Source organism: Ursus americanus, chromosome 31 (genome assembly GCF_024610735.1).
Source record: "Ursus americanus isolate L20-20 chromosome 31, mUrsAme1.1.p, whole genome shotgun sequence".
NCBI classification, from domain to species: Eukaryota; Metazoa; Chordata; class Mammalia; order Carnivora; family Ursidae; genus Ursus; species Ursus americanus.
The window spans coordinates 5,313,863-5,323,280 of NC_142157.1; the positions used below are offsets into that span (position 1 = coordinate 5,313,863).

The 9,418-nt window shown below is 41.9% G+C and overlaps 1 protein-coding gene across 8 annotated transcripts in view; it reads right to left on the bottom strand.

Moving 5' to 3' along the window:
- CREM (cAMP responsive element modulator) overlaps positions 1-2,153 on the bottom strand; it is a 69,501-nt gene extending 67,348 nt beyond the window's left edge. For 2 of the 8 annotated variants that reach the window (XM_045786374.2, XM_045786383.2), the window contains exon 1: positions 1,898-2,153. The gene's annotated coding sequence lies outside the window, so the exon portion shown is untranslated. Of the gene's footprint in view, positions 1-1,481; positions 1,782-1,897 lie in introns of those variants that run through there. The other 6 variants (XM_045786377.2, XM_087857865.1, XM_045786372.2 and 3 more) reach the window with 6 other exon arrangements.
- Between the last annotated feature and the right edge of the window lie 7,265 nt (positions 2,154-9,418).

A 9,418-nucleotide genomic window follows, 5' to 3' on the forward strand; every position in this document is an offset into this window, starting at 1 on the left:
GGGACATTTGAGTGCTTTCCAATGGACTATTATGTCAACAATAAACCTGGCTCAATTTTCTGGCCCAATATTAATTTGCAGAGAATATTAAGTTAGGGAAAACAAACCAGAAATATATGTACATATTGGTCAGGTTTCAGTTAGGATTCCTTATGTGTGTTAATAACCTGAAACTCTTCCCTACTTTTCATGGAATTCTAAAAAAGATTTCACATTTTAATCATGAAATAACTTGCCTCAGTAGGAAACTAAAGTGGTCTATGGAGTCTGGAGTTTCTTGAATTCATCAGTAGAAGCAAATTTCATTAACCTTCCAGGACAAAGCAAAAACAAAGACTGAAGAGCTCCTCTGTGTTTATACATTCAATGAAAATTTATTCATATACTCTTACAAGATATGTACACAAAACATCAGTGTGATTACAACTTCACACTCACCAAAATGATTCAAGGTTGATCAGCAAGTCATTGGGAAAGCATCTGGGTACACTGATCTATTTACAGATTCATACCAAAAATGTTTGTGTAATTATCAATACTTAATATGACAATGCTTTAAGTGTTCACTCATTCAGAATCAAACCCATATAAATATCTTTCTAAAAGTTGTATGTGGATCGTAAACAGTTGTTTAAACATTTTTTTAATACTTAGCTTTTATTGGACAAAACACTGTTTACAATTTAACTTCCTTGGGAGAAAAAAAGTTCAAAGACTTAAAAAGTATGAAGGGAAAGCAGCTTGTTATCCAAAACCAGGATCAAGACTAGGAGAAAAACATGGTGCCCAAAGGAAAAAAACAGAGAACATGAATTATTAATGTAATCTAATACAATTTTCATACCGGACCTCTATCGCTGTGCATCTAGGTTTATATTTATTTGAAGGGAAGGTGGCTGCACTCTCATCAGCCCGCCAAATTAGGCTTGAAAGGAAGAAATTTTAAGATGTCACATAGCTAAGAGGTTCTGTTAAAAGGGGCTCTCTCAGTTTTAGTCAGACTTTCAGGTTGATCCTGTAAGTCAAAACTGCGGAAAATCTGATCGTAAGCTGACAGCTGCTTTACTCAGTGCAGTGCAGGAAACGTCTCAGCGATTTTAAAGTTAGGGATCTGGTGTCCGTGAAACAGGCAGCAGGATAAAGAATTACGTTGAATAATGTTTCTACTCCCTATTCAGCATGCTCTGGGCACCTTGCAAGGTGAGTTCTAAAAAGGCACAAATCAAAAGTAAAGAACAAGAAAAACTGCAATTTCTATCAGCTGTCACGGTTTTGTTCCTTCTTCGAAGCTATTATAAAAGTCTTCGCACTATTTCATCAGCTCTGTCGTGTCTGGGGACTAAAGTGACTCAACACCGATGTCCCCGATTCATGTTTCGGAGAAATGGGTTAACGCTGATTTCTATCTAAACGGAGTACATAAAATTGAGACAAAGGTGCTACTAATTGTCGGCTGTGGTAAATAAAACCAACGTCCTTACTTCTCGTTTCCTTTTCTTCTCCAAGAGGGAGGACCACACTCATCAGAGCAATAAGGCTTTTTCCGAAAGACTTGTCCAACGTGTACCAAGTTCAAAAGCAGTCAGGGAGGGCTGAGACAACAGAGGGGCCGGCTGCCCGCTGGGGAGAGCTCTGCCACTAACCCGAAGAAATCCCGGAGCGGACCGGGAGACCCGAGCGGCCGCCGAGCCGCCGGGAGGCCCCGGGACCAGCGCCCCCGGCCGCGCTGCTCCCGCTCTCCCCGCCGTCCCCTCGGCCCCGGAGCCCCCGCGCCCCCGCCCCGGTACCCCGAAGCCCCCGACCCGTCGACCCGGCTCCGCTCCGCCTCCTGCCTCCGCCTCCTGCGCCGCGTCGCCGGCTCCGAGGTCTCTGGGTCCGGGGCCGGCGCGCCACTTACCCGCCGCGATGGGATTTACGTAGCGGACCTCGTCACTGATTACGGACGGGAGGAGGTGGAGACGGGGAGCCCGACCGCCGCTCAGGAGCGGCGCCGCCGCCCAGCAACCCGGCGCCGGCGCCGGCGGCGGCCCCACGTCGCCCCCACGTCAGCTCTGATGCGGCAGCCGCGGCCTCCCCGCCGAGCCGGGACCAAAAGTAGCGCAGCAGCCGACGGAACCGCGTCCTCGCGCCCCGCCCTCCCCTCCCCCACTCCGCGACTGCCTCCCAGGGGACGCCCGGCGGAAAAAAATCCAAGCTCGAACTCTGCCCCCTGCCGGCCGCCAGCGGGAGTGCAGCGCTGACAATCCAACAATTAAATGGAACGGGGGGAGGGGGGAGGGGAAATGAGAGGCCATAGGGCGGGGCCTAAGTGGTGGGGAGGAGGGGCAAGGCGTGGCCTCAGCGTGGAGAGGAGGAACAGGGCAGGGGGCGGGTCCGGGAGGAGGAACTGGGCTGCGGGGGGAGGAAGATCAGTGGGGCGGCCCGGAAACCGGAAGCTGCGCGCGCGCCGGAAGGCTAGTTAGCTGCAAACAAAGCTAACGGCGGTCGCTGGGACTTCTTCCTCGAGAGGTCGCTTATTCTCTAGACTGCCTGCTAGGGCGGCTCCAATCCCAGCCCAAGCTGAGGTCCCCGAGCTTTAGGGTCCTTCCCGGCCAAAGGCGCACCCTGCGGATCCCCGGGGCTGCCGAGCGGACCCCTGGAGCATCCCCACTCCCGCGCTCCTGCAGCGTCTGCCATCCTGAAAAATGGTTGTAGGACCCGGTATCCCGCTGGACTTCAGCCTTTAGGGCAGTCCAACTGGCTGTCCTTGTTCCCAGCCTACTGCCGCCTCCCCAGGGACTTTGTGCATCAGGGTCGTGGAGAAACAGCGATTGTTTCCACTTGGAGATGTGACAGAGGAAAGGAAGGCTTTTGGTGACAAGCAAAAATCCCTGCCTCTGAAAGAGGAGAGTTTTAATTTTCATCCAGTGGGAACCGAGGGCTTTCCAGTAAGAGGAACGTTTCTGACCCGCTGTACACTAGGAACCCATTTCTGCATACTCAGAACGTACTAAATTGTAAGGCTTGAGTAAGCCCTCCCACAGGGAGGCTTTGTAGCCTAAAGATTAGCCTCTTTACGTTCAGGAAAAACGAATTCGAACAATGATTACAACCCAACTTTATAGTACTCAGGAATGTGTCATGCAGGAAACCAATGCGAAGGACACCACTTGAAAAGTTGCTGAAAAAAATAAAAACATTATCAACGTAGTGCAGGTAGAGAAGGGAAGCTTTGTGAAATATTAGAATCCTTGTAGAGTGGGAGAAAATTCTGAACTCTCTTCAGTCCCTGATTTTAGCCAACCTGAACGACTTCCGGCTATAATGCACACTAGCAGAGATAAGAGAACAAACATTTGGTAAGTTCAGTTCCCCCTTTCACATAAGCAGAATTCTGAAGTCCCTCCTTGCAATATAGTAGACGATGCCCATCTGCACTGCATGTAGATATTGATTTAATGAGGAACATTAACAAGTTAACAAAATTAAATTTTTTAAAAAAACCAAGTCCTTTTCCTGTATGTGGTTAGACAGGGCTAGCAAAGAATATTTGTGTGTAAATAATACAGCTCATTTTAGGTCAGGAAAAAAGGGGTCATTAGAAGGGAAGAGAATAAAAAAGGATTATCAAACACTCAAAATCTTACCATTCACTGTGGTCAAGGTTGACCAGTGCAGGATGAATAGATCTTTAGCTACAAGAATGGAGTGGAAATTGTGATAATCGGCCTTCCCCAAAACATTGTTCTCCACCTACTTGTTTGTTGCTAAATTTCTTTATAGTACACATTCTTTACATAGATAAAATCTATTAGATAAAGGACTTAAGATGTAAGTGGTAAATCAACATACACTAAGATGTAAATATCAAATCCTTCTTGAGAGTAGGGGAAGAGTACCTGGGGTCTGAAGAGAAAGGGCAGACATAGCAGCAGGAAAGCTACATGCAATTTCCTATTGCTGCTATGACAAATTACCACAAACTTAGTTACTTAACACATATTTATTATCTGACAGTCCTATAGGCCAAAAGTCTAATACACATCACATGGGACTAAAATCAAGGGGTTGTCGGCTCCAGGGAAGAGTCCATTTCCTTGCATTTTTCATCTTCTAGAGGCCAACCACATTCCTTGGTTGATGGCCCTTTTCCTCCGTCTTCAAAGCCAGCAGCACTTGGTTGAGTCTTTCTCATGCTGCCATCTCTATGATTCTGTCTCTCTCTTCCCTCTTTTACTTATTAGAAACTTGTGATTACATTGGGCCCACTCTGATAATCCAGGATAATCTTCCCATATCAAAATCAGCTGATTAGCAACCTTAATTCTATCTGTAACCTTAATTTCCCTTTGCCATGTAATCTGACATATTCATAGGTTACAGGGATTAGGATGTGGATATCTCTGGGGGTGGGGACATCATGCTGCCTACCCATAGTAAAGGATTCTAAAATAAACTTGAGCTCTGAGGACAAATCACCTGCCTCTCGGGGGTATCCCTTGCAAATAATTCAAACATTTGATTAGAAATGCCAGTAACTGATGTTTCGCTTTCTCATTACCTATGATAGAGATAGAAAATTTTAAAATGGGATATCAGGGATAACGAGCAGGTTAGGAAGGCATAAATTTTTTAAATGGAAAGAATAATAGTACCTACTCCTTAGCATTGTTAGAAAGATTAAATAAAGTATCTACCATAAAGTATGTGCTCAATAAAAAAAGCTAGCCAAAATGGGTGATGGGTATTAAGGAGGGCACTTGTGATGAGCACTGGGCGTTATATGTAAACGATGAATCACTATATTCTACACCTGAAACCAATTTTACTATATATGTCAGCTAACTAGAATTTTAAAAAACCCTTGAAATGGGTGGGAAAGCTAGCTATTTTTATATTGGTCCAGTGTCCAGGTGTTTGGGTGTCTCATCTAGGCAATATTTCTCTGTTGAAGAGGGACAAGTAGAGCACCTACTTTCCTGAGAAAATAGAGGCTATCAGTCACACCATATACTCTCCCTTCACATCAGTGTATCTTAAATCATCCCTCCCTTTATGGGTCAGGAGGAACACCTTCCTCCTTTCCTTTCTAAATCCAGTTGTAAGATAGGTGTCATTTTTTCCCGTATCAGATCAAGCTCAATTGTCAGCTATCTTGTACTTTTCTTCTCTTTCTTCCTCTTGTCTCCTTGTCCTCTCCCTGCAAATGTGTTCATATCTCACCTCTACTTGAAAATCTGACACTGCTTCTCCCACTAGGAAGGCTACAGAGTTGCCAGCTCTAGGGTGCACATTCATATTACATTTTTTGCCCATATGTATGTTGTTCCATCTCTTGCCATCTCTCACTATCAGACTTCTCAAGAAAGAAGACACTTGCTATATTTACTTCTTCACCACCTACTCATATCTTATTTCCTGGCTATCTGATATTTCCCCTCCCCATCCCCCCCACCATCCCAGACTGCTTTCTGATTACAGAATCTGAAACTTTTTTTCATTCTTCATTCTCCTTGACGTCTTTTCTTAATTAATCCTATCTTCTTAATGTCTCCTCCCTGAGTTTCCATGACGTTTGACTCTCCTGGTTTCACTCATCTTTGCTCCCTAATGTAGATAGTTCTGAATTTTCTGCTCTTAATCATCTTCTACATTGTGCTCCTTAGTTATTTCATCATTCTCATTTCTATTGAAAAGAAAATTCTTAAAATTATATAGCAACTTCCCAACTTCTTTTCCTAGCACCAAATCATATTTCCAAACACCTGATAGAAGTTTCCACTTGCACGGCCTATGATCATTTTCAACTCAACAGATTCAGAACTACCTATGTCATGTTCCCTCTCCATTCTCGAACTTTGTTTTTTTGTCTCAACAATGTTACCGGCACTTTTCAGTTCTCAGTCATCCTGCCTCTAAACCTTGGAGTCATTTGGTCATTCTTGACTCGTATCATTGAGAATCCATTTAGGTTATAATTTGAAGTGCCTGCTATGTTCTAGGCCCTACTAACACCAAAATTTGCATTCATCCTTTCCTTCTCATTCCTACTATTACCAGTGACTGAGGTCATGCTTACCTCCAATATAGTTCACCTGAGTATTTCTATCTGGTTCATTTTCCCAATACACCGCTCTTGTGATTTGATTTCTCTTCTTAAAAATCTTGAATGATTAGAGGGATTGGCACTTAAGGGGTCAAAGTTGGAAAGGAGATTGAATTCCCTTTGGTGGCCTCTTGAATTTTCTACTACATGTATACATTACATATTCTAAAAACATAAAATTTTAGCTAAAACAAAGCAAAAAACTTCAGTGAGATCTTATTGACTAAGTCCAAATATCTTAGTTTAACATCATGATGTGGGTCCAACTTACGTTTACAGCCCTTTTCCATGTTAGTCCCTTGTGTTTTGTACCACACCGGTCCTCATACCTTGTGGTACATCAGAGTCATGTGAAGAGCTTGTCGGAAAGATGTACCCAGGCGGTAGGCCCACTTACTGAGTCAGGATCCGCAAAGAAAGTGCCTGTAAATCTATCTCCTTCAACATCTCCAGATCAGTCTAGTGAGCTGCAAGATTATTACTAGGCAGCACATTAGTCAAACCTTACTACTTACTATTCCAGATGATCACCTTACATTTTCCAATCTTTTTTGCTTTTACTCACTCCATTTTCTCACCAGTTCTCTATATCTGCCTGTTAAAGATACATCCTGTAAGATACAGCCTATATACTATCTCCTTTACTCATCCTCTTTAGAAATAATCTATCTCCTCTGCTTGCAATTAATGATTGTTGTCGGGGATCTAGAGCCAGAATTCTGAGTTAAAATTCCAATTTTGATACTTTACTAGCTGTGCAAATGTTAGGCAAGTTCCTAAACTTCTCTGTGCCTCAGTTTCCTCACCTGTGAAATGGGAATGAAATTAGTACCTCATAGATTGTTATGAAAATTAATTCTTGGGTATAAGTATGTAGAATTTTGTGCTTGGCCTGAAGTAAGCACTGAATAAATGGATTTAATTAATACTTCATGACTTGTGCAATTTCCTTCATTGACTTGTGTCGGATCTAAGCTCTAGAAAGAGTCTTAAAAATCTAATTTGACCCCTTTGTTTTGTAAATTTGAAAGTGGAGGGGCACCTGGGTGGCCCAGTTGGTTAAGCATCCGACTCTCCTGATTTCGGCTCAGGTCATGATCTCAGGGTTGTAGGATCAAGCCCCACGTTGGGCTCTGTGCTCAGCTGGGAGTCTGCTTGATGATTCTCTGCCTCTCCCTCTGCCCCTCCCTCCCCTGCACATGCTCTCTCTCAAAAAGACAAAAAGAAAGAGAAAGAAAAGAAAAGAAAAGAAAAAAGAAAAAAAAGAATGCGGAGACCGAGTAGTTACAATACTTGCTTTGGCTAGTAAGTAGTAACAGCAGGACTAGGATTCAGGCTTTGTGACTTCTAATTCTGTACTACTTCTACTACACCGCAAGTTCTCAGAATTTGGCATTGTTCAAATGACGACCCACCTACTTTATTTTACCAGTTTACCTCAGGTGGGAGTTAGAAAATGGATTCATTTGAAAGTAGTTTACACAGGCCCTTTCTATTCAAGTTTTAGGATTTGAGACTCTAACAAATATATTGTGCCCGGTTTAAATATTTGAGAAAAGTAAAACATGTCAATGTGGTATATACTTGATTTAAGATGTCTCCAATTTGCCGTTTGGGAAGAAATGTTCCATTCTACCAGAAAGTTAACAGTCCTAGGTTCCAACATGGGAAATATCCTTTCATGTGTAGATGTATGTTCTTTGTTTTTTGAGTTTTGTAAACTTAAACATTCAAATCTAATGGCTCTGAACTCAGCAGAATATCTAGAATATTTATTTATAAAACCTCAGGCCACCGAATTCTTTAAAACTGGGAGATTGTTTGCAGTCTTTAAACTATTGTGTGTAATTTTTTAAATCATAAAAAATATAATGAAAACCTATTTCAAATGTTTCCTACATGTTTTTATTGACAACAAATTCAGTTGCCTGCCAAGATTTACTTTTTTCACATAGACTCACATTGTAGCTATTCTCAGAACCATAAGACCTGGAAAACTAAGATGCTTGGCTAAAATTGACCACTGTTCAACCTTGGAAATTGCAGGATTTTATAGAATTAATGTGGTAACTTGGTTCCATTCTCCAAAAATTTTTTGATATAAAGTGATAGTAATTAGTGCTTCTTTTATTTTTATATTTTTAACTATGTAAATGAGATGCCAGAGGAACACCAGCATGGCCAAGATGTGAATAATCATTCATTCATAGAGCACACGAAGTGCTTTCTAAGTACTTTATTAATTATTTTAATTATTAAAAATAAATTTGAGACTAGTCCCAGAATTAAATCCAATGACTATTATTTAAGACCCTTTAAAAGAATTGAGTCCCATGTTAAGAGAGGATTAGAAAGTTACTGGATTGAAATATGATAGTATCTCCCATGACCAAGAGGGCTCATTTCAACTGTTGGTCAGGACAAGATTCTGAAGACTAATTTCCATTACATTGAAATGGCAGCTATCAAGCAAGACTCAGGTGTACATGTGGTTGTCAGAAAAAGGAGAAATCAAGGTAAGCCAAACTAAAAACAGGTATCAAGAGCTAGCAAGAGCTGGATAAAAGGTATCAAGTTGGGTTGACTCAGATGGTGAAATGGACAATGATCAGACCAAAAAGAAGGAAAAGGAGGAGTTGTCAGTGCTATAACTTAGGGTCAGTGTTCTGGAATCCTAAATCAGATTATCAGCAAAAAAGTTTAGGGGGAAGAGAAGGAGTAAATAAGAAAGGAAAAGTAAAAGGGTAGAAGGATATATATATATATATATATATATATATATATATATATATCCTTCAAGCCTTTAAGAACTAGAGCAAGGGAGAGGCCAAGCATTAAGGAAAGAGAGATTACCATTACCAACACATTGGAAAAGGGCTCTGTGTCATAATTGTTGCTCTGTGTCCTTAACCCCTCTCTCAGCCTACTTTTCTTTATGGCTCCATAAGGTATTTGTGAAGAATTAATAAATAATCTAAGGCTTTAGCATAGTACAATGCTCAAAACTATTAGCTATCATTATTTATATGGTCAGTTTATATCATATTTATAATATGGTAGAAGAAGTGATAGAAACATTTAGAAATCATCTAGTAAAGTGGGTTTTTTAAAGATTTCATTTATTTATTTGATGGGGGGAGGCGGCGGGGAACACAAGCAGGGGGATTGGGAGAGGGAGAAGCAGGTTTCCTGCTGAGCAGGGAGCCTGATGTGGGGCTTGATCCCAAGACCCAGGGATCATGACCTGGGCTGAAGGCTTAACAACTGAGCCACCCAGGTGCCCCTAAAGTGTTTGTTTTGGTTTTTTTAAAGATTTACTTATTCACTTCTAGA